The 25263-nt window shown below is 39.9% G+C and overlaps 1 protein-coding gene across 3 annotated transcripts in view; it reads right to left on the reverse strand.

Annotated features, from left to right (window-relative positions):
* ZNF385C (zinc finger protein 385C) overlaps positions 1 to 24701 on the reverse strand; it is a 243928-nt gene extending 219227 nt beyond the window's left edge. The window contains exon 1 of one of the 3 annotated variants that reach the window (XM_081933320.1): positions 24287 to 24701. The gene's annotated coding sequence lies outside the window, so the exon portion shown is untranslated. The remainder of the gene's footprint in view (positions 1 to 24286) is intronic. The other 2 variants (XM_081933318.1, XM_081933317.1) reach the window with 2 other exon arrangements.
* Between the last annotated feature and the right edge of the window lie 562 nt (positions 24702 to 25263).

Here is a 25263-nt window from a genome sequence, read left to right on the forward strand (position 1 = left end):
CACATTGATGGCTTTGCCATGCAAACTAGCCAAAAGCAGTGCAACAAGAGTATTCTGTAACAACTAGCACCTTGAATGGATTTTAAAGCACACAGAATGTTAGTGCAATTGATATGCACAGTAGTAAACAGTTATCCAAAGTTACTTAACAGTGAGATGGGCAGCACATAGATGTAATATATAAGTATAAAACATTCCTGCAGTTTCCAAAACATGTAGGGACTTATTTTATCCTTGAGCTAAAAAAAAATATATGGATATTGAAGATACATCTAATCAGGTAGAAACAGGAACATTCTTGCAGATACATTGACTCACTTTTGCTAAAATATCAAAATGGCTTCTCAACAAGAAACTGGGCACTGCACTTAAACTTCAGAAATAATCTCCACAACCACCACCACAATGCCTGTTCTCTCTGAATCTCAGGTTTCCTACCAATGTCATTTCTAGTTTAGAAAATGATATTATACGTATTAGAAATAAATCTACCCGATCGATTACTAATATAATACTGACCACCATGGAGAAACAATTCCCTATAGACTGAAGAGATGATACACACATTTGTTTTCTTAGACTTTTCTAATAATTTTAGAAAATTAGCATGGCGGACCCCAGAATTCAGGGAGTTGTAGTTCCCACATCTTAAAGTTACTGATGTTGAGAAACACAGAACTAGAATATGTATTTAATATGAAGTTGGGGATTGGAAGATATGAAGAAACCTGGCTCACAGAATTGCCAAGAGTCGGACATGATTGAATGGATTATACATATCATCATCATGAAGTGTGACTTGTCCACTATAAGGTTATCAGAATCAAAACTAGGATGTGGATTTTTTCAAATGAAAGTTACTGCTGTATCCTAAACTAGGAATTAGGAAAGAAACTGAAATATATCAAGTAGAACGTATTGCTCTATTGACATGGAAAGTTACAAAGCCAAGATAGAGATTTTTAGACTATCTTAGTTTTCACTAAATCGAAAACCTTATTCTATTTGCCCATGAAAAGGTTTGATTTTTCAAGCACTGAAAAAGATTCTGAGTCCTGGGTGTACTTCATAGTATTGTCAACTCAAAAGGTTATCTTCTACTTTCATTATATTACATTAAAAACCTATTTTAGTAGTAGTGTGCTCCCCCATCTAAAGTGCAAGAGGATGCGTTAGAATATGATGTGGGACATAGTCCATTTTGGTAATGCTTTATGGACTGTTCTAAACAAAATGGTGAAATAAGAACATACAGCCCTGTGTTAACCAGGCCATTAAATGATTCAGATTTGATTGACTGCAAAGCATGAATTGTATGGCTTATTATATGAGCCCTGATTTGCTGTAATCACAGAGCAAAGCAGGAGGCAAAATAGCACTGGATGACTGTGGATGGGGAGAGGGAGGTAGAACAATGTGAATAAAACTATTCAAAACTGGGGGGGGAGGTATTTTAAGATTTATTTTTTTAAAGGACAGACTCCTTGTCCTGAACATTTCCATTTACAAATCTAATTCAACAATAGCTGAGGTTTATTGTTGAAAATATTACAATGCTAAGCTGTTTTTCATATTTCTTGTCAGGTTACCAAGCACATTTTTATTTTAATAAGACTCTCATTTTTAAAGGAAGAAAATGTCCTAGCTTTTAAAAGTTCTAGAACGTATAGCTTTCTAGAAAGTCTCCTGCAAAGACATTACAAGAGACTCCAACATATAAAATCCGAAAGTCATGTTTATATTGTCATATTTTATAATATTTCCATTGCAGTATATAAGAAGTGCAATAACCAGTATCCTTTGCAAAGATCTCTCCATGCTTCCAGCTGAACTAGCCATCTTACAAATGCAGCATGAAATGAAAGTTGCATTAAACACACCTTTTTCAATGTTCATAAGGGGGATGTTAGTGGTCCATTAGGTTGATAGTGCATCCCAGTCAACCAAAGGGGAGTGGGAAGAAACCACTAGAAGTATTTTACTTTTAATAGAATTAACATGGGTTGCAGATCCTGAGAATAAATAGAAGTGTAGGATCAGATTTTCTGTCTCAGCTCAAGATTCAACCCTTTTCAATAAAAGCTCTGGAAATGCCAGAATCAATGGGTTTTAATTGGCAGGAAAGGATGGATAGAAGTGTCTGATATTTTTTTAAAAAAAATTATTTTCAATGCTGCTTTGCCATTAACTGGGCTTAATGTTTTGGTCCCTTTAGTTACATTTATCTTTCACCAAGAAACATTTATATTAACAATTGTACTTATATTGACCTGGCTTTAAAGTCAACTAAAGCATGCATTTTTCTTTATTTTTCTCTCTGTGTTTTTTTTAAAATAGTTCCGTTAAAAATACTTTAGCATTTTTGATTATAGCAACCATTGTTGGGCCCCACTTGACCTTCCACTGTTGAAACTAATCTCCTTTTCCCAGTTGAATTGTCTCCTACCACCCACACAATATTTGACCTCTGTTCACTTACCTAACTTTGAACAGCCCTGTGGGAGGCAACCATTATTCAGAAAGATGGTGGTAGGTGGAGTGGAAAGAAACCATTTGTTTTTGGGTCAAGAGTAGCAGTTATTTTGCCTTCACTTAACTGTAAAAAACATACAGCAATCAGCACAAAGATGATGCTGTTTGGAGGCAGCTTTAATAACACTGAGGAGAGTTTTCGGAAAAAATATATAGAAAAAGAGGTCAAACACAAACATCCTCTGAGGGAACATTTCACTCTCTGATCCCCAATTACGGTTGGCAGAGGCCTGAAACAAGATGCAATTGCCTTCAATTTACTTTTACTGTGAGACTAAAGGTTTCATTTTAATCTTAACATTTGCCTTAATTCTCTGTCTTCCTCCTGTAAGAGATAAGTGCTAGTGCTTCTAGAGCTAAGTCCCTTTCCCCAAATTGGTAGTAAAAAAAAAAAAAAGCTACCGGCTCACCCAAACTGGTAGTAAAAAAAATGCTACCGGTTCGGGTGAAACAATATTGCTGAGGATCAGCTGTGACGCACAATTTGTATCAGCTAGAAAGCAAGACTTCCTGCTTTCTAACTAATCTAAATCACATGGCACAGCGGAGTCTTCCCCCCCCCCCCACTGTTCTACTTACCTTTCAGGTGCGCTCAGTAGCAGGCTCCGCCCATCCGCCCGGACATCATCATGTTCATTTTTTATGCTCTGCGCATGTGCAGAAGGTACTGCACATGCACGGAGGTGGCGTGTGCGCTCACATTTGCAAACCAGTAGTGAAGGTAAGTAGATTTAACCCCTGGTACAGATGTATCCCTTCACATAGGCCAGCTCTTTCCCTACCTGACATTCAATAAACAAACAAGAGATAGGCGCAAGCATATACACAAGCATATACCATAAGTTTAATTTACAAGAGGGACCTTCATGGGTCTCTTGGAACTTCAAAGGCATTTTTAAAAATTGAAATGGTACTCATAGATAAGTAGAAGTGTGGGAGCTAGCAGGATTGTAAGGGTCAGTCTCATTATTCATCACTCATAGGGTGGCGGACAGTTTGTAAATAGGGAAGCTCCCTTGGCATCTATTTCAACCCCTGCGTGAAACATAATGATGTAGACAAGTTTTCAAAATATAGCCAGACCTACACACACTTGAACATGTATATTTCTGATTATTTTATAAGGAATATATAAATGACCACAAAAGATCATAAACTGTTGGAGATAGAAATGCATATTTCTTGCTGGGGTATGATAAATCTTGTCATCAGATCTTTGAATACTCTAATCCAAGGGTCTGTAACCCCCCCCCCCCAGTCCATGGACAGGCCTCGCCCCACATCATGCCAGAAACTGGGCTGTGCAAACAAACTAAGCCCCATCCACGGGATGCAGGCATCATGCAAAATCACGCTCCTTCCGGTCCACAGAAAATCTTTCTCCATGGAATCGATACCTGGTGCCCAAAAGGTTGGGGGCCATTGTTCTAATCAGTCTTTACTATCTGAAAAAGTTCTTAACGTCTTACATGAGTCTGCCAGCAGTATATATATATATCTATATATTGATTTAAATTTTGTAGCAATGCAAAAATAAGGTATGATATAGCCCCTGCTGTCATAAAAGCTGTATCCAGGCAGTGGTTGAAACTATGGAAGCATTTTGTGCTATATTTTTAGTGTGCAAAATAAGTAAACGATTATAAATAGCTTGGTTTCAATTTTGCAAGAGTTTTGGAAGCGTCTTCTGAGCTTTGTTTTGCAGTATCTTTGAAACTAAAATAATTTCAGAAGGGAGATTAAAAGCCAGTTAAATTAATCTCTTCTGAAGAAAGAAAAGATTTCAAAGTAGGGTCTTTCAAAACCTAAGGCAAATTAGACTTAAATAAGAAGAGGACTTATTGCAAAGATAGGAAAATAGAGAAAGTTTGGAGCCTGGGTTGAATAACTGCCTAATTTCCAATATCATACATACATATATCATCTAGATACGTATGGGTTGTGTCACTGCTTGTTCTGTCTGTCAATCAATCATCTTCCTAGTCTGATTTCCTAATTTTCCTAATTTTGATTATTAGGCCAATCAAACAAGAAAATCTTGCAGTGCCTGCAGAAAGAATTGTGAATTACTGAAAATTCCTTTCACTGTGGTGGCTTGCTGATAGTTCAGCATAATTAGCTAATTTTTTTTTGCACTGGCAATTAATTATACTTGATGTTTCCTTAATCGTTAGAAATCCCTATTCAACTTTTAGAATGTAATAACATCATTTAGGGAATGTGACTTTTCCCACCAATAAAAGAGTGTGTAGGAAGACAGTTTGGGATAAAGCGTCAATTCATGGAGAATCAAGGAAGAAAACCAACCTAGGGCCTACTAGAGATTTTGGATTTGGAACCCCCAAAATGATGAGTCAGCATGACCAAGAAGTTGATGGAGGGCTCCAGATTGGAGAATGCTGTTTTAGGCAAAGATACCTGAAAAACAAAACACACACACACACACACACACACACACAAACTTGCAAATGGTGCCATGCTCTTGATTAAAATTAATGCCATTGCTAATGCATGAATAACATGAATTTAAATCTTAATTGTGCCATGAGTTATCCAAAGGTGACAGGAAGTCTGAAAATTAGCTTTTTCATAGGATTATGCTACTAAATAGCGATGTCTCCTCTAAATTGAACTTGACTCGTAGTAACTTCAGTTAATGGACAAGCATAAATAGGGGTCTTTTTGGATTAAAGTAACTGGTTTGCCTTTCTTTTTTCCAAGATGGAGTTCAATGATAGTATCCTAGTTTCAATTAAATAGTCATAGATGGTCATTATGGAAATTAGCAGTTTACAAAACAGAATCTTTAAATGAATGGTTTTGCTTTTAACAGGAGTACTGAAAAATAGTCAAAATCCAGTCCAGAGTTCCAAGAGCTAGGTCTGTCTTAATTATCAGCCAGTTAATAATAATAATAATAATAATAATAATAATAATAATAATAATAATAATAATAATAATAATAATAATAATAATAATAATAATAATAATAATAATAATAATTTTTATTTGATTAGCCGCAACCCTCTCCCGAAGGACTCGGGGCGGCGTACAATCAAAACAAATAAAAATACACATAAGACAAACATATATACAAAAAGAACAGAGACATATACATATGTGCATGGAGGAGAGTTGACTTATAAGTGAAAGACAATTAAAAACACAATTTAAAATCCCCTTAAATAAAATTACTAAATTAAAAAACCCATCAGGAGCGATACGAAGTTATGGTTGAGCCAGGCCAGCTATTTGGAAAAGGTGGGTCTTGAGCTTGACACGGAAGGAGCGGAGGTCAGTAGTGGTCCTAATATCCGGGGGGAGGTCATTCCACAGGGCTGGGCCCGCCACAGAGAAGGCTCTGCTCCTAGGCGCCGCCCCATGGCACTGTCTGGTGGACAGCACCTGGAGAAGTCCCTCTCTGTGCGAGCGGATGGGTCGTAGGGATGTATGGGGCAGAATACGATCCCGCAAGTAACTAGGTCCTGAGCCATGGAGCGCTTTAAAGATCGTAATCAAAACCTTGAAACGCACTCGATAGACCACAGGAAGCCAGTGCAGCTCGCGCAGGAGAGGTGTCACATGGGAGTACTTGGTACTCCCCATAATCACCCGCGCGGCTGCATTCTGGACCAACTGCAGTCTCCGAGTGCATTTCAAGGGAAGCCCCATGTAGAGAGCGTTACAGTAGTCCAGGCGAGACGTCACCAGCGCATGGGTGACTGTGCGTAGGGCGTCCCGGTCCAATAGGGGGCGCAATTGGCGCACCAGGAGAACCTGGTGGAACGCCCCCCTGGCCACGGCTGTCACATGTTCATCCATGGACAGCCTGGCATCTAGGAGGACGCCCAAATTGCGTGCCCGCTCCACGGGGGCGAGTTGAATGCCCCCAATGGCCAGAGATGGAATTATCTGGTTGAACCGGGGAGCCGGAACCCACAGCCACTCCGTCTTGGAAGGGTTGAGCCTGAGTCGGTTGTCATCCATCCAGATCCGTACGGCTTCCACACACCGGGACATCACTTCGATGGCCTCGTTGGGGTGGTTCGGGGTGGAAATGTACAGCTGAGTATCATCAGCGTACAGATGATATCCCACCCCGAAACCACGGATGATCTCACCCAGCGGCTTCATGTATGTGTTGAACAGGAGTGGCGAGAGGACCGACCCCTGTGGCACCCAAGTAAGGGGGCATAGGGTCGACCTCTGCTCCCCTGCCAACACACATTGCGTCCGGCCAGAGAGGTAGAAGCCGAACCACCGCAAAACGGTGCCCCGGACCCCCAACCCCTCCAGTCGGCGCAACAGGATACCATGGTCGATGGTATCAAAAGCCGCCGAGAGGTCTAATAGGACCAGGATAGAGGAACAGCCCCTATCTCTGGCCCTCCAGAGATCATCTACCAACGCGACCAAGGCCGTCTCTGTGCTGTGCCCAGGGCGAAAGCCGGACTGGCGCGGGTCTAGATAATCATTTTCCTCCAGATGTCGTGGAAACTGAGAAGCCACCACACTCTCTACAACCTTCGCCAAAAAGGGAAGGTTGGAGACAGGACGATAATTGGCCAGCTCCGTAGGGTCCAGGGAAGGCTTCTTGAGCAAGGGTCTCACCACAGCGTCTTTCAAGGCGGCCGGGAGAGACCCCTCACCCAATGAAGCATTCACTAGGCCCAGGAGCCAGTCGCGTGTAACCTCCCAGGATGCCAGTACAAGCCAGGAGGGACACGGGTCCAGTAAACATGTGGTAGGTCGCAGTCGTCCACGCAATCTGTCCAAATCCTCGATGACAACCAAGTCAAACTCCTCCCAAAAAGGTTTCTCAAGACTCGCCACTGGCGTCTCGACTGGGCCACTGAAGGGGACCCAATCCTTCCAGATTTGAGCGACTTTATCCTGCAGATATTTCCCAAACTCCTCTGCCCTACCCTGTAGAGGGGCCTCCCGCGGCCTCTGAAACAGAAGGGAGCGGGACACCCGAAACAGGGCGGCAGGGCGGTTCTCTGCGGATGCAATGAGAGCGGCACAATATTGACGTTTGGCCGTTCTCAATGCCACTAGGTACGTCCTTAAATGGGCTCGTACCTGTGCTCGGTCAAATTCGGATCGGGAGGATCTCCAACGACTCTCTAGGCATCTCTTGCGGCGCTTCATCACCCTTAGCTCCTCGGTAAACCAAGGAGCCAGGGTGGATCGTTGCCGCCGGAGAGGCTGCAAAGGCGCCACCCGGTTCAAGGCCCCGGTAGTCGCATTATTCCACGCGGCCACCAGGTCCTCTACCCGAGGGCGGGTCAGGGCTGCAGGAGGTGGCCCAAGCTCCGTCTGGAACCTGTCTGGTTCCATCAAGCGCCTGGGGCGGAACCATCTAGTGTTTTCCGGTTCCGCCTCCCCGCAGCGAGGGGTAGCACCAGGGAAGTCAAGTCGGAGGAGTGAGTGATCTGACCATGACAGAGGAGTGATGGTTAAATTCACTCCTCCCAGATCACTCAACCACTGGCGAGAGACAAAAACAAGGTCCAAGGTGTGACCTCCCTCGTGTGTCGGGCCTTGAATCATTTGAGTCAGGTCCATGGCTATCATGGAAGCCATGAACTCCCAAACCCCCTCTGATGCTTCTCCCACCGACGGCAGGTTAAAATCCCCCATCACTAGAAGTTTGGGGGTCTCAACCGCCACCGATGAGATCAGCTCGAGGAGCTCAGGCAGGGTCGCTGATGTATGGCGGGGAGCCAGGTATGCTATCAGCAGGCCCAACTGCCTCCCAGGGCCCCATTTCACAACAAGGGATTCACATCAGGACGTCTGTGGCACAGTGGACTCCCTCGGCTCTAAGTCCTCCCGGATAATCACTGCTACCCCACCGCCCCTTCCCCGGGCCCGGGGCTGGTGAAATGCTTGGTAACCTGGTGGGCACATTTCCACGAGGCGTAACCCTCCCTCGTGGCCCAACCAGGTTTCCGTTATTCCCGCGAGGTCCGGCTCCCCCTCCAAAATTAGATCATGAATGAGGGGGGCCTTATTGACAACGGACCTCGCATTGCATAACAGTTCAGAGGTTAGAATTTCACAAAAAGAATCCACAAAAATGTCAAATTCCAACAATCAGATGACTGATTACAATAAGGAATCACGTGCAGCCAGGCTGCAGCCAGCTGCCTTTAATCACCCTGCTGCAGGGGCTGGAAGGGCTAATAGAGTCATCATCTGATTGCTTCAACTGTTCAGATGGTGTCTGAGTTTGACCAGCTTCAGGTGATTCTTATTTTGGCTGGCACTCTACAGGTTTTGTTGGAGCCTTTTCTTCAAAACAAGAATTATGGTCTGAGACTTGGCACATATAAGTAGTTTCCATCTCAAATACCAACTAGACCCAATCTTGTTTAGCTTCTCATCTTAAATGGAGTTAGCCAAGTCCAAGTAGGCTTTGTTTACTGACTGCCTACTTTAATGACTATTTGAAGTTACTGCCATTCAGATGCGTTGCCACCAGTGTACATTTATAACTGTTGCAGTGTCAGCATCACGCAGTCATCTGATTTCAATTTGTGTGCTTCCCAATCAACGTGCACCAAGCACAGTTAGTGCAGAATGCAGAAGTAAAATCAAAAGTATCAGTCATGTGATTTTTCACCCAATGACTTCAATGACTTGTTTATTGTGTGTCCAATCACACTTGGCCAATAAAGAATTCTATTTTATTCTATTAATGATTGAGTGGGAAGGGTTATAAAATTGATGGTCATATGATTTTTCTGCTTAGTGCCAAAGCACTTAACGACAACATCTTTAATTCCAATTGTGGCCATTAAGCAAGGACTGCCTGTACTCCTTTCTGATGATCATTTTTAAAATTTCAATCCATTGGCATCCGTAGAAACCTGTATAATAATGGTGGGGCTTACGGCATGATTCTTCCCCTCCCACTTCCATTAGTATTTAACAAGAAAACAAAACTTTGGGAAGCAGAGTGTTTGTACAATATTATTTGTTAGGGAACAGTCAAAGGAGTCATAATTAAAACTCGATTATGGTTTGAAATAAAGAAGGGATAATCCTAAAGCTTTCTGCTGTAAAGTTGTAAACATGGAGCCAAAAGCGTGTGAAACAAAATTTCACATTTCACTGGAAATTCAATCAAATCTCCAAAGTAAATTTGAATCTTATTTTTTTCAAGTGAATTGTTAGATCAGATTGAATCAGTGATTCAAAATGAATCAAATTGTTGGAACTCGATTTAAACTGATGTCCCTTTTGGGAAACGTCTCTTGGTCTCTAGATGAAGGGGTCTGTATAGTTGCAGCTTGTTGCTACTGAAAGTTGCATATCTACAAAGGCATGAAAAAGGAATTTTAAAATTATGTTTCTGCTTTGTAGATACTGGACTTTAATTGAGGTCTCCAGAATAGCTATGACAGATTATCAGTCCTCCTTGAAACAAATTACTGCAAAAGGAGTTTGCTATCAACTTTTATGAAAGGATAAAAAAAAGTTATTTAAGAGTTCTTTGCATATTTTGCCTTTTTTCCTTTACTTAAATGCAGTCTATCCAGTGTGCAGTCTATGTACACACCCCTTCGTTTATGTTCTCAAAGGCGTGTGTGTTCCTGGAAAGATGAGAGGTGTTTTCTGAGGCTGGGTCAAGGTATTTGCTGTAAGAGCTGCTTTGATTTATGTGCATACATCTATTATTATCATCCAGCCACTTTACAAATCTGCTACTTGTGATTGGTTTGGAGAAAAGAAGCTACAAATCGGAATCTTCATATTGGAATAGGAATTTGAGCATTTTAAGAACATCCCAAGAAGACAAAAATATGTATCTTCCTCTTTAAGATGGTGGATTGATAGTTATTATGGCACTGAAATTTTGTACTTTTCTGCTATAAACAAAGGCAAGATTATCAGGTTGGTGGAAGATTATAGGTATTGTTATGGAGGAAAGAGAGGCAACAGATAATTTAAAAACTGAAATGGCGCATCATATGTTACCATTTGTATAAACTGGAATAGTGCAAAGCATAATGAATTATCAGTAGTTCATTAGAAAGGTTTACAATCTTAAATTGTGCCAACAGTATCATGACTTGCACGATAGTCTCTAGATTAGAGATACTAGCTTGCATACAATAAACATTATGTGTTTAGGATAACACTAAAGCAGAACTGTCTGGTACTCTCATTACTGTTAGCAGGGAAAGCTGCAGGAGCATAGATAAAATTAGGCTGGTAATCTAGTCTACTGTACACCTCTATTTTATAAATACTGTTATGTAAAAAGCCTCCATTGACCAAAGCCATGATGGGTGACAGAGGTGAATATTGTTAGACTCATCTGGTGAACGTCACGGCATATGGAAAATTGCAACGTGGAATGTGAAGACAGTGAAAAGCATGAATTCATGAATGAAATGTAATTTTAAAAAATTAATATGCTGTGTGTTTTTGAAACCAAAAGAAAAGGATGGACATAATAAAATTGAGTGAAGGTAGTCTGATCCTGTGGAGCAGAATTGATGAAGTGAAGCTGTAGTTCTAATGACAAATTATTATATTTCAGAAATTATGAATTGGTATCATCTAGTTTGTCGTGGGTGTGAATGAAAACAGGTAAGTGTGTGTTAACACTGCAGTCAAGAGTGATAATGAAAGGACAAGAGATTAGTTTTTGGGAGAAATTGTGCAACGTTATGAATGAATGCAAGCCAGTATGGAAAAATATATTCTACTATGGGACATACGTAAATGAATCTGTTTATTGGAATGAGACTAAAGAGTGCGGAAATGGTTATTCACAACCCTAATAATGAATGAGAATGGTGACTGGAAAGTATGTGAGAAAAAGATCTGTTTGTCCAAATTTGTGTTTAAGCGTATGTCTGCTCATATGGAGCTAACAATTAGCAGTATTTAGGAAGTGCAGTACAGCTTTAAGCTAAGTAGGTGGTATGCAAACCAGGCTGTTGTTATCCAGCTGGTCCCCTGAAAATGCATGAATATGATGAAGTTGATTTTATGTTAGTTGATTTTGGGAAAATATATGATAAAAAGGAATAGACTTGAATTAGAGAATGTTTTACGTGACCATTGAATTAAAGGCTAGTTACTCAATGTTACAAAAGTGATAAATGATTTTTGGATGCATGAGAATAAATGCAGTGCTTAGTGAATGGTTCACCCTGAGCAGAGAATGAGCCAAGCATGTTCAACGTTTTCATAGATAAATATAAGTACTACTTGTAGAACATATATGTATAGGAATAATTCCATGTTAATATCCCTTGATGTTCGGGTTGTGATGGTGATATCAGCCCCCAGGTTGTCCCAGTTTCCCCTAATAGCTGAGAGTCCAGAATGGAAACCCTTAGCAGAGACATTGATCCTGTATAGCCCTATACTCTTCAGTCTTTTAAACTATTATTTTGATTCTGCAAAGATATTAATGAAGAATAGTAGCTGTCTGTGTTGACACCAACTGGATTGACCGAAACACTATCAGTTATGTTGAATTCATTAAATCAACGGAATGCATGTAAATTGGGTTGTGGTGGTGGGGTGCGTCCAGCTGTTCCTTTTGTATATTGTATTTCATTTTTGCAGTTTCCACAGGATCGTAAGAAGGGCAGGCTCAGTATGATGTCAAGAAGTAGGGAGAATGTCCACGGAGGGAGACATGGGAGTTATATAGGGAAAGGAATCTCTGTGGTAGCCATTAAAAGTAGGAATTTTCATATATAACATTTCCCCAAGTACAGTATTGAGAACCATTTAATTTTAAGAAAAAGTAAATCATGCCAACATTAAAAGGGATAAACATCAATATTTCCTTTCACACTTACCATCATCAAACTGAGGAAGTAGAATTTTCAGTAGAAAACAAAATGAACATAGAAAACAAAACAATGCCATGAACAGCTGAGCATGCCTCTTTCCACCTTACATTAATAACAATAGCACTAGCACTTAGACTTATATATTGTTTCACAGTGCTTTACAGCCCTCTCTACGTGGTTTACAGAGTCAGCATATTGGGTTCCAACAATTTGGGTTCTCGTTTTACCGACCTTGGAAGGATGGAAGGCTGAGTCAACCATGAGCTGGTCAGGACCAAACTCCTGGGGTGAGTAATGAGTTAACCTGCTATATTGCATTCTAACCACTGCACCACCACAGCTCTTATAATTATATTTGAATAGGGATGGAGGGCATTTTTTAGCTAGAAATTTTAAGCTTGAGAGAGTGACTGTATTATAAATACTGTATAACTTCCATTTTGCAAGCAAAGACATATATCCTGCAGGCATGCACAATACTTTTTTCTTTTTAAAAAAGCTGATGATATATGGAGCAGGTTCCTCATCTCTCTGTGTACTGCAACTTCTGGAACCCCTTGCTCTCTATTCAGGTGTGACAATTGGATTTGCAACTTGCTGTGTTAATCATGTATTGCAGGGGTGTCAAACTCAAGGCCCATGGGCTGGATTCAGCCCACAGGGTGTTTAGATCTGGCCTGCAGAGCTGCTCTGGAAACAGCAAAGGACTGGTCCGCAGAGACTCTGCCCGTAGTGACGCTAGGCACTGAGGGGCCACATGTGCCCCCGGGGGCTCCATTTTCGCTGACAGAGAGCTAGTAAAACAAACTAAAAGCAAAACAAAAGGAGAAATGTTTCCCCTTTTGCATTTGAGCGTGCAAGATGAGACAGGAAAGGAGAAAGGGAAAGAGGAAAGAAAAAGAAAAAGAAAGGGAGATGGGAATAGAGCAAGGAAGGAAAAATAAAGAAAGAGGGGAAGAAAGAAGAAAAGAGAATGAAGAGGGAATGAAAAAAGAAAAGGGAGGAAGGAAGGAAGGAAGGAAGGAAGGAAGGAAGGAAGGAAGGAAGGAAGGAAGAAGATTATAATGAGAGTGAGGGAGGGTCTGAGGGAAGTCCTGCCTTAGCACTTAGCCACCACAGGGGCCCCGGCTCCCAATGATGTTGAGCTGGCCACACCTGCCATGGCCATCCTGGTCACACCCCGGCCCCCAAGAGGCCAAACAGAACCCTGATACAGCCCTCAATGAAATCAAGCTTGACACCTCTATTGTACTAGAAGATGCATTTCCTGTATTAAGATTGCATATAGCCATCATTTTGCTGATGGCTTCATGGACAAAGTCACTTGTGACAAAAGACTCTCTGCAACACAGTGTCCAAGCTGTTGCTTAGAGGATCCTGTCTTCAGATAAGGCATTCAGAAAGGACAATATTATGGTTTGCCTTCTTCCTGAATGTTTTGGTAAATGGCTTTGGGTCTTGTATTCTAGCTATTAATTCTAGCTATTAAAGCTCCTGGCAGTGTTTAAATAGCTCCTTAACCATACAGATGTTCTTTATGGTACATCTGTAGGGCAAGGAAAAAAGGAGGATTTGTTTCCAGTCCAGACAAGCTGAATTTATTTAGGTACACTGATACTATTTTTGAGAACCAATACATTTACTGAGATGCAGCTGAAGAGAAGCATCAGGACAAGAGCAATGTCTGTATGACTCACACCTAAATACAGAAGTGCCCACTAAGCTACACTATGCTGCTGTTTATAATCAAAATGTTTGAGGTTCTGGGCAGTGAAATGTTTCAGAGGAGTGGGAAAGAAAGGTGAGCTATTTCACTCATATAGTATAAAATCACTGCTTGTGGACATAATGTAAACAAACTTTCAAAAATGTACTCAAATGCAAGATTGCAACTTAAAAACCCTGCCCTGCCTTAGAACTCAATGCTTGATTTGTGTATCTTAAGCAGCAGAGGACAAGGAATGGGTTGTTTTGATTTTCAAAAGATTGCAGCATTGAAAAGTTTAAGAAGGGTGGGGACAAATTCCAGGGAAGACTTTGCGTACCTAAGAGCTGAAAGGCACTTTTTGAAAATGCAGACTTGCCTTAATGATTTGATTTATAGACATATGCAAACTTCGTAATGATCTTATTTTTAATTGTGACACTCAATATGTCTTGGGCAAAGAGCACAAACTGTACAAGAACTTCCTAAAGGACAACAGAGTTTTTTAAAAAACCCACACATATCAGAAGATCAAGACAAGTTTGCCATAGTCACTCACCAGAAATAGAAATCCAGACATACATCTTTTCACTGATAATCTACTTCTTTCTGTATCTGACAGGGAACTGGCCTGAAAGGATGAGCTCTATTCTCATGACTATACCACTGTCATGGAGGTACAGAACTCTAATTTTGACCATACATTCAGCAGCTCTGTTCACAGAACACCCACATCTCAAATCTCATTCCTCAATCCAACAGTATTTATAGCAGTTACGAACAGTTCTTAACAATAATCCAAACTGTAACATTTGAAAACAGCATCCACTTTTCTTCACAGACTCCTCCTGCTCTGTTTCTTCATGGGCTCATGGTTTCCATATAATCACTGGATTGGTGTTTGTTTGTTTTTTGGTCATATGCTGTATCTCATAACCTTTCCCCCATGAGAATTTGATTCAGTACCAGGATAAATTTCTAACACGAATGTGTAGTAATAATTCCTATTTGAGAAGGAATTAAGAACTACCACAAGCACTTAATCATTCACTTAAGTGATCAGATTAATTGAAAAATAGAGCTGAAGACACAAGGGAATGACTGATAGCTCTTGTCTACAAAGAATTACTCTAGGTTTATCACTTCTGCTCAGCGAATAAAATTTGTCAAAATCATAAATCACTTTAAGGATGCAAAAATTATCAAAATTATAAATCAAGTACCAAGATTCTCAGATCTTGCCTTCTTATAAGTTTCCAACAGGAGCATATTGTATATCTCTACTGTGTTACCATGGATCCAAATCAAACAGGTTTCTAATGTAGCAGAAGAGAAGTTCTAGTTTCTTCATGTCTCAATTGCTAAATTCCCTCATGCATCTGAAAACGTTCCTTATCTTTCTGAAGATGTAGAAACATTACACACAAAGTAAATTTTGGTTGCTGTTCATATTTATGTTACAGAATAAGCGAACTGCTGTTGGGCTTCATTTTCAAAACCATATTCGCACATTATTGTTATATGTTGTCCTTTTAAACAAATCTCTGGAATTAAAAAAAATACTGTTGCTGGATGCTATTTTAAAAAAACATTTTACTCATGTTTTAATTACAATAAAAACAAAAAAATACAGATTAGGGTTAAAAAAAATAGATTTAGACAGCCACATTCAAAGGACGGAAAAATCCCATCTACAGCTGTTTAAACTCTGAACAGGTTAATGACAGTGTAATCTTTATATCAGAGATGACTGTTCTGGATTTGACTAGGTTATCTATGTTCTCATAGTGCTAACCAACAGGAATATTCCCTCAGGATAAAGCTAACTGGGTCAGCTGTATTAAGCAAACATAACCAATGGGAAGCCTCTACTGGAATGATGAATCAAATATCCACTTCGGCAATCTCCTAATTTTGACTGATGGGCCACAGAGATTTCAAAATGAATCTTGCTGGAACAGACCCACATTACTAAGAATATTCTCTCTGGACTGGCAGTGGTAGCCTCTGAGATATGTTGGACATCATCCAAGTTGTCCTAATTGACTTCAGCATTCAGTCAAAGGGGTCCTCACTTTTTAAAAGCAGGATCTTATGGTCAATATGATCTCCAGAACTTCTGTATGACATGATAAAATTTGAGGACTTGATTCTGTTGATTCTGAATCTGGGTTTATCAGTTGGAAGTGTGAAAATGCAATGAATTTTTTTAAACATGTATCACCAATGTCAAATTACAAGGATCCCAAATTCTGATCAAAATAAAAAACTGCAGGATGTGGATAGATCCCAGAAGAGGGAAAGGAACATTCTATCTGATATAATTGGTGATTATTTCTGACTTAGCTTTAGAACAGGCAAATTTATTTATTTTTCCAAGGCACTGAGTAAAATGAAATCCCCCCCCTTTTTTTACAGGGATTTAAAAGGCCAAATGAGTACTATAACCTCTTGAAGGTGGCCCTAAGGCAACACGTTTGGTCCCTATCCCTTACACACAAAGATTTTAAAAAATTTAAAGCTCCAAACTCTTTAGACCAACCCACTGATGATGTCCCCAATTGCCTCCTGCCTAGGCAAAGCACAAAATCCAAATGCAGTTTCTAAATTGAAAAGGATCTCTCACCCTGACTCATTATAAGGATTAGTCCATATTCAGTGGTACACAGTATTTTGCTGTTGGAGTTCAAATAATTTGTCTTCTATCATTCTCATTTTGAGGAAGTCTGCACCATTTTGCTTGCTTTAAAATATTTTTTAAACCTCAAAAAAAAAAAAGCCTTCCCAATTTTGACCTACACATTCTGAGAGCTTTCAGGGTCCCAAATTAGACACGTGGGTTACCCAATCTTGTTTAAACTTTTGCCAGATAATTATTATTGCATTATTATAGCATTTTAACATGACCACACCTGCCAAGAACATTCACCCATCATAATAAAATTGTGAAGCGATTTTCACCTTTATAAAAAATGTGCAAGTCAGATTTCACTCTACTACAACATTTGAATATTTTTATATAGTAGTTAATTTTATATTTCAGGGGCTCGAGGCACTGTGTATAGTATTTGCTCCTCTAAATTTATTCTCACAATAATGGGAGGTGGGTTGAGTAGGGTTGTTGCTAGTAGATAGTTCATTTCAAGGTTAACTCAGTCTAATGAGATCCTAGTTTCAAGGTGACCTGAGCAGTTTTCAAGAGGATAAGCAGAGATGGTCTTGGCTGGGTGAGTTTGAGCCTCCCCCCAAATACTAGCCCTATAAATTGAACTGGAAAGTAAAAAAAAATATATCAGAAGATGCACTTCAATATTGTTGCCAAGAAAAATATATGGACCTGACCATGAAATCATTAGGAATCAAGATAGAGTTGACCTTATTAGATGAAAGTTTCAAATGTTGTTTGAATTTTACTGGATGATGGTTCAGCATGTAGTGTGAATAACGTAAATGACCCCACAGACGTTGGTGGTTTAGGTGGATGCGAATTTGACTCTTCCTGAAGTATCAAGCACTTGAATTACATATAAATGTAGTTAGCTGAAACTAACCTTCTGAAATTGTCTAGGATTTTGAGTTTGGTATATGTAAAGTAAGAATATAGACAAGAAATTTGGAATTATAATCATTATTCTACCTTTAATTCCTAACTGTCCTTACAGATTCATTGTATGTTAATAAAACTAGTGAATGACTCACTGAGAAAGTTAGCACCATAGCTTTATAATAAGCATGATAAGACACATGTCTCAAGAAACCATGACTCATTCAACAAATGTTAAGATCAGGCCAGTTTCTATGTCGATCTATCTCAGCAAGGCAATAAAGGGATAGTGAAAACTCAATTCTGGAATTTCATAAACAGCAAGGATTATCTGGATTTTTTTAGTTACAGTTTCTAATTACAATTAAGAAGAAGAGATTCTGAGGTAAATCTGGTAGGCAAAAGATAAAAGGGTGGCTAAGTGAATCTTGGATATTCTTTTGATTGACAGATCAGCCATCCAGATACACTGGACTAGGTCTTGGGTCATCCTTAGCTAGCATAATTCTGCTTTTCTTAAACATTATCATAGAATCAGCTGATTAAAGAAGACTTTTCTAGCTCAATGCCTCCAAATGCACTGCAATTATTAGTCCCAGAATTCCAAATTAATGGAACCTCTGGCTGGGAATTATAGTTCCCATAATTTGAAAATATTTGGAGCACATCTGTCTGAGGAAGGGACAGAGATTTGGTATGTGATTTTACTATGCTTCTAAAGCTAATCAACTCTCATAAACATAGAGGTAATATGTATGTAAACCAGAGATGGTATTCAGCTAGGTTATGGAGAACTGGTAGCAGAAATTTTGAATAGTTCGTAGAACCAGCAAATAGGCTGGCCCCGCCCCTGCTGCCTTCCAGCCAATCTTCTTTTGTTTCCCTGAACAGGAGAACAGGGCTGGAAAGCAGGTTACTGGGGTGGGGAGGGAATGGGGATTTTGCACTATCCTTCCCCTGCCACGCCCACAAAGCCATGACCACAAAGCCACATCCACAGAACTGGTAGTAAAAATTTTTTGAACCCCACCCTGATGTAAACCTGCAGACTTCTTGGCACCAGGGCTCAAAATGGTTCAATTTCCCAGTTTTAGCAAATAACCATGTACTGAAGGTCTTCTGTCCAAGTACTAACTTAAATGTTGAGAGACAGTGGTTCTACTTTTAAAGGGCAACCTCCATATGATGACCCAGTGATTATTTGTTCCACGTTTGGGAATCAGATACTACTGATGAAAGGCAGTTTTATGTAAGGTTGCTGCCATGATTTGCTCAGAGACCCTTAGCTGCTGCCTTCAAATGCAAGGAAATCTTTGAAAGAAATGAAGAGAAGATTGAAGTAAATCTCAGCCGGGAGTCTCTTTTGACTCTATAAGCTAAGAGAAGTACGGCTGTCTTATTATTTTTTTGCCTCAGGCAACAAGTTGGATTAAATCATTCCTGATAGGTAGATTTTACACATATGCGGTTTAAAATAATATGCTCAATTAAAAAATACTAGTGAAAATATTGTTAGCAGCCGAAATGAGTTGGAGCAACCCAAACATTTTCTGGAAGAAGGTTCCCCTGATTTGTTTTTCTAAAAGCAACAATATATTTGATTAGGAATTTTCATAGCTTTGGTGTAATCCCAAAGAAGTCTCTGTCTAATTTTGCATATCTTAATTAGTGGGGGTCATGTTAAAGACAATATGTGACAAAACTCTTGCCTCATATTAGTAGTCAAAGTCTTTAGGCTATTGTGAGCCAGACTGCTGAGAGTTTCAAATTAACCACAGAAACCAGTTAGAAGACAATTAATTTGGTGCAGAATCGTAGACTTCTTTTTCTACTAGTATCAATATATAATCTGTTCATTTAGTTTCAGTTAGGTATGCATTTGTCCTCACATGAAACATAGCCAGGGCCAACACAAAATGAATGAATGCACTATCTCTTCCTAAATCAGAAATATTCCACTGAGCCACTTACTTGCCATTCTCAGCATGTTATGAAATACTCACTGCCTTATTGGTGTTTGATGGCATGATAAGAGTTTATTATTTGAGCAGGTTGGCTGTCTCTTAGTCCTAGCTGAATTTTGTATGGGCTTCGAAGATGTTTAACCTGGTTAGCTCTTGGATGGGAGACATCCATGAAATACCATGATTATATGCTAAAGTCAGCAGTTCGAGAATGACTGGATAGAGATTAACTCAGCCTTCTCCAATCAAGTAACCTCCAAGTGCAAACTGACATTTACAATATCCGGATAGTATCAGATTGGAAAAAAATTAAGCTAATTGATTTCTTTGAAGCAACTGGGAATATTTAAGCAACTAAATCAATTGTTCCAACAGGTGTGTAATTGAGTAAGGTAGTTTTGGGTATGTCCCAGAAGTTTACAATACATGTAATCCTTAATTTATGACACGTGAGACCAGAATTCCCATTGTGCCCAATTTTATGACTTTTTACTAAAGCAAAAAACTATAGATATTAAGCAAATCACTGCAGATGATAAGGGAATCAAGCAAATCCAGCTCCCCCCACTCCCGATTTTGCTTGTCAAAAGTCAACTGGGAAGGTTACAAATGGCTATTAAATTATTATTATTATTATTATTATTATTATTATTATTATTATTATTATTATTATTATTATTATTATTATTATTTATTAGCGTTTATATATCGCCCCCTCTCCCGAAAGGGACTCGGGGCGGTGTACAGTCCGTATCAAAACATAGTAATAACTACATAAATATGTATATGAGAGGAGGATAAAATATGCCAAACTGTACAGCTAAATAAATAAATCGAAATGTACAAAATTTAAAATCCCAATGTCATATAAGATTAAATTTAAAAAACTATCCCTCTAAAAACCAGTAAAAATGTGTATGCCAGGAGGTAGACGTTATAAATTATGCCAGACCAGCCAGTCGGAACAGGTGTGTCTTCAATTTCTGTCGGAAGGAGCGGAGGTCAGTAGTGGTTCTAATGTCGGGGGGGAGGTCATTCCAGAGGGTTGGGCCCATCACAGAGAAGGCCCTACTCCTCGGTGTCGCCCGTTGGCATTGCCTCGTGGACAGCACCAGGAGAAGGCCCTCCCTGTGAGAGCGAATTGGCCACAGGGATGTATGTGGGAGGATGCGATCCCGCAGGTAACTAGGCCCTATGCCATGGAGCGCTTTAAAGATGGTAATCAGAACCTTGAAACGCACCCGAAAGACTACAGGCAGCCAGTGCAGCTCGCGCAGGAGAGGTGTTACGTGGGAGTACCTAGTACTCCCCATGACTACCCGCGCGGCTGCGTTCTGGACTAGCTGCAGTCTTCGGGCGCGTCCCAAGGGAAGCCCCATGACTGGAATGCTCCTATTGTCACAAATACATGCCAGTTGCCCAGAACCTGAATTTTGATTACATGATTGTGGGGATGCTATGACAGTTCTAAGTGTGAGGAGTGTTCTCCGAAGTGCCTTGATGAGAATATGGAAGAAGCACCGGCCCAATTGGGATTATAAAATACAGCTTTGGTTGGATCTTGCAGACACCATGGGGATTATGAATATTAAGTCCTCGGGGGTTGTTTATATAAAGATGTGCTTATTGCTGATGGGGGCGAATGGAAGTTAAAAACTTTGGAACAGCTGTTGGAAGAAGGAATTACTTTAAATTGGTTACATTACATACAGCTACAGAAGAGATGGGAAGAAGATCGTAGGGTCGGTTTTATGGATAAAGAAGTGGAACTGATTAAGCAGATAAAAGAGACTGGTCCAAAACAAGTTAAAAGAATATATAATGTACTGTTAGAAAGAGATTCAGAAAGTGAATTGGTTAAGGATTGTATGATTAAATGGGCTCAGAATTTTGGTGAAGTGGTTATGTTGGAAACATGGGGAAAAATATGGGTTCAGAATGTTAAATTTACACAGTCACAGAATTTAAGGGAGAATTTTTATAAAATGTTTTACAGATGGCATTTAGATCCTAAAAAATTATCATGCATGTACCCAAATGTTCAACCAAAATGTTGGAGATGCGGGTGTCTAGATGCTACCTTTTTTCATGTATGGTGGACTTGTAACAAGGTTAAAGCTTTTTGGATAAAAATATGGTGGGTTATGCAGAATGTATTTAAGAAAAGAATACAATTCACTCCGCAAATGTTTTTATTGGGTATAGCTAAGGATTTTACCAAAGGGGAAACAAAATTGGCCTTGTATATGGTCACAGCAGCTAGGTTGTTGATTGCGCAACATTGGAAAAAAGATTTTTTACCGACAATTGATCAATGGATTCAGAAGGTGGCGGGGTTCGCTGAAATGGCAAAAATTTCAGCTTTCTTAAAAGCTCAGAAACAGGAGGATTACACACAGGAATGGGCAAAATGGATTGATTATATACAGAATAAATACCAGACTAGGAGTTATTATGTAGCCTTTAGGTAAGAATGTTTAGACCGATAGATGATCAGAGTAAATAGTATATGGGATGTTTGGAATTGTTAGAGTGGTATACAGCGGAAGTCAGGGGGGTGGGTTTGTGTGGGAGGTGGGGGAGGGTTAGGGTGGAGGGTGGGGTAATATATATGTATGAATAAATTAGAAGATGGGATTAATGAAACATTGTTATGCTAGGAGAAATTTATATTAAGAGTTATAGATGTTAAATTAGCTTAGAAAATGGGATCAATGTGTTATTATTAATCTAAGAGAAATTTATATTGTGTTTGTTGGGAGGAGAGGGGTTACGAGTAATCTATTTTAAGATGGGGGGAGAGGAGGGGGCAAAGTATTTGGTATAATATTTGAAAGTGAATTTTTGTGGGGGGGTTGGGGGGGTATAGTATTTGTATGAGATTTATATTGTATGGCGGGGGGGTGAAAAGGGGGAAAAATTGTTTGTACAAAACTCTTTTAATAAAAAAAAAGTGTGAGGAGTGGTCTTAAATCACTTTTTTAGCACTGTTGTGACTTAGACCAGTCACTGTTGAAGTTGAGAATTACCTAGTTTGTGTTAGCTGATGTGATTCATTTGCACAGCAAAGAACTAATGATTATTGAGGGTACATTTTATTCCCAGCCAAAGACAACAAACTTTGGCTTAACTTAACTTAAGTAAACTTAACTTTTTGGAAAGTTAAGAAATACCCCAAATTTATTGGGCAGTAACATCCATCTAACCACTACAAATAATTTGTTCTATTATGCCCTTGAAGGAGAACATATTTTGCAACTTCTTCCAAAAATACCTGTTAATGTAGGAATACTGGAAATTCTCTCAAGACCTCGCTAACTAAACAGAACAGGAAAACATTGTTTTCATTAGCCCAATGATTTTTAATACAATGAATCTGACACTCTACAACTCACTATTATTTACAAAAGAATGCTAATGTAAAATGTCTACTGTTATGATTAGGTAAGTCAGCTGATTATCTAAACCAAACTCCTGCCCATAAAAACTTGTATTATGTACATCAATTGCAAAAAGAGGGGGAAATATTATCTACACTAGTCCATAGACATTTCCCAGTAGAATCATTCTCTGCAAAGATTTTCAACAATCTGGGGATCCTTTCTAATCAAAAAGCTTATATGTTCTTACACTAAACATGATTAGACACAGATGAATTGATGAAATGTTGGGAGTCCATATGATAATTGTAGCAAACCTTGGGGGTAGGTGAGCCTTAATTCATTGGTATGGCTTTATTTTCAAAGTGGCATTGCAATTATGTTTCCACCATGTAGGATTATTCCATCACTTGGCTCTCGCTACATATTTTAGGATTAAAAATTTTCAGCTAATACCTGGAAGGTGCCAGGATGGGAAAAGTTAGTTGGAAAACCAACATCTGATAATAAAGTTTTAGACTACCTAATTAAAATATCCTAAATTACATGGAAAGATCATTTTCATGTCAAAATACGCCAACATATAAAGTAAATAATGCCCATCATCCCTTTGAACTCATTGAACATTGGTCTCAGTTCAATTCAATGCCTTTCCCAGGCCTCACAGTTCAAACCCAAAAATCTCTCACAATACTATACAAAAGTGTCCCAGTGCAGAGAGCTTTTACAAAATGGTTTGTGTAGTCAAAAACACTAAAGCAAAAGTTCCAAATGGACTATTAAACTATTGAGCTCTTGGGCTCTTTGAATATTTTGCACCCAGGAAACATGATTGATAGTCCATACAGAATTAAAATCTTTAACAGAATCATGATCAAAACCACACTACTTTGACAGGAGAATCAAAAGTAAAGACAGTAACAAAAACCCCACATTCAAGTTGAAAACGGGATTACATGAACATTTTTATAATTTTTTTCTGTCCTTTTAACTTAGAGAATTCAAATCATCCGAAAGAAGGGGGGGGGTAATTGGGAATATTGAGAGGGAGGTGAAGGACTTTAAAGATAAAATAGGAATGGTCAAAAGAACGAACCAGGGGGGTTGGGGGAAAGGGCAGAAAACCTAAAGAACTGTGCGAAGAAGACCAAATGGGAAGGTCAGCGGCTTGAGAAAGAAGAGAGCCCGGGAACAAATGTAATAGAAAGAAAGCAGAAAATGAATGGAGTATCTACTGACATGGTTTTAACGGAAAACAGGAACTACAGACATCCCCTTTTCGCCTATGCAAAAGTGTTGCTCGGGCACATTGCAAAAGCACACTTCTCTCATACCTGCTCACGAGTTCATGGAGAAGCAAAGAGGGGTTTCGCCTCTCTCGCTTTGCAAAGTAAAACGGGTTTCTTCAAAAAGAAGGTGGCGGAGGTGGCATGCAGGAAACACCGGATCCAGAGAAGTCTCCCCTTGCGATCAATAGCGCCTTCTCGCTGCGCCGCGCTCCCTTTGACCCATTACCTGGCCCGCTGCCGCTCAGCCCGGCATCTCTTGCAACATCTTCTCTTGCCCAGGCGAACAGGTAGAGACCTCCCAACTAGCGCTGGGGCAAAGAGCGGATGAAAACGCCGCGAGCTCGCCCCCTCGGACTCTAGGGGGACGCGCACGCGCGCTATCCCGCCTCTCGAGGGTGTGTAGCTGATCCCTCGCCTCTCGCTCCCGTTGGAACGCCGGCCCGGGCAACGTGCGGACCGCGACAGCTGCATCAATTAGTCCTAAAGGGGGAATATGTTTGCATGCATGCTGCATATTTAAAGGTTGCTTTCCTTCATCCGGGCAAGGTAGGAGAACGTCTGTTAGAATAACCCGACCAGGCGCAGAAAAGACATCCAAAATGATTGACAACTTGCCGCATATTCTGCAAAGTTTGGTGCTAATCTGAAGGGGACTAAAGACGGAGGGCATAACACAAGTTAATAAATGTGTGAATGGGATGGATAAACAGAACGTACACACCGTCTGAAAATATCATATATGAGTCCAATTAAGGTGAGAGGTAGTTGATTCAGGATGGTTCAAAGAATACATACTTTTGTGCATATAGTGCTCATAATTACTCCACATCCAAAGTCTGACCAGCCATTGAATTGAATGAGATGATTACCTGGACCAATACATCCTGGGCAATAACTTGTTCTCCAGTTGTTTTGGTTGAGATTTTCCCTACCTCCCCAGCTAGCTGCCTCCTTCAGTGACATTCAGTGACTTTGGAAGATTATTCGACACTGGCCTTGTGAAAGCTATATAGGAAAACGAA

Source organism: Natrix helvetica (genome assembly GCF_964273705.1).
Source record: "Natrix helvetica genome assembly, chromosome: Z".
Classification (NCBI taxonomy): Eukaryota; Metazoa; Chordata; class Lepidosauria; order Squamata; family Natricidae; genus Natrix; species Natrix helvetica.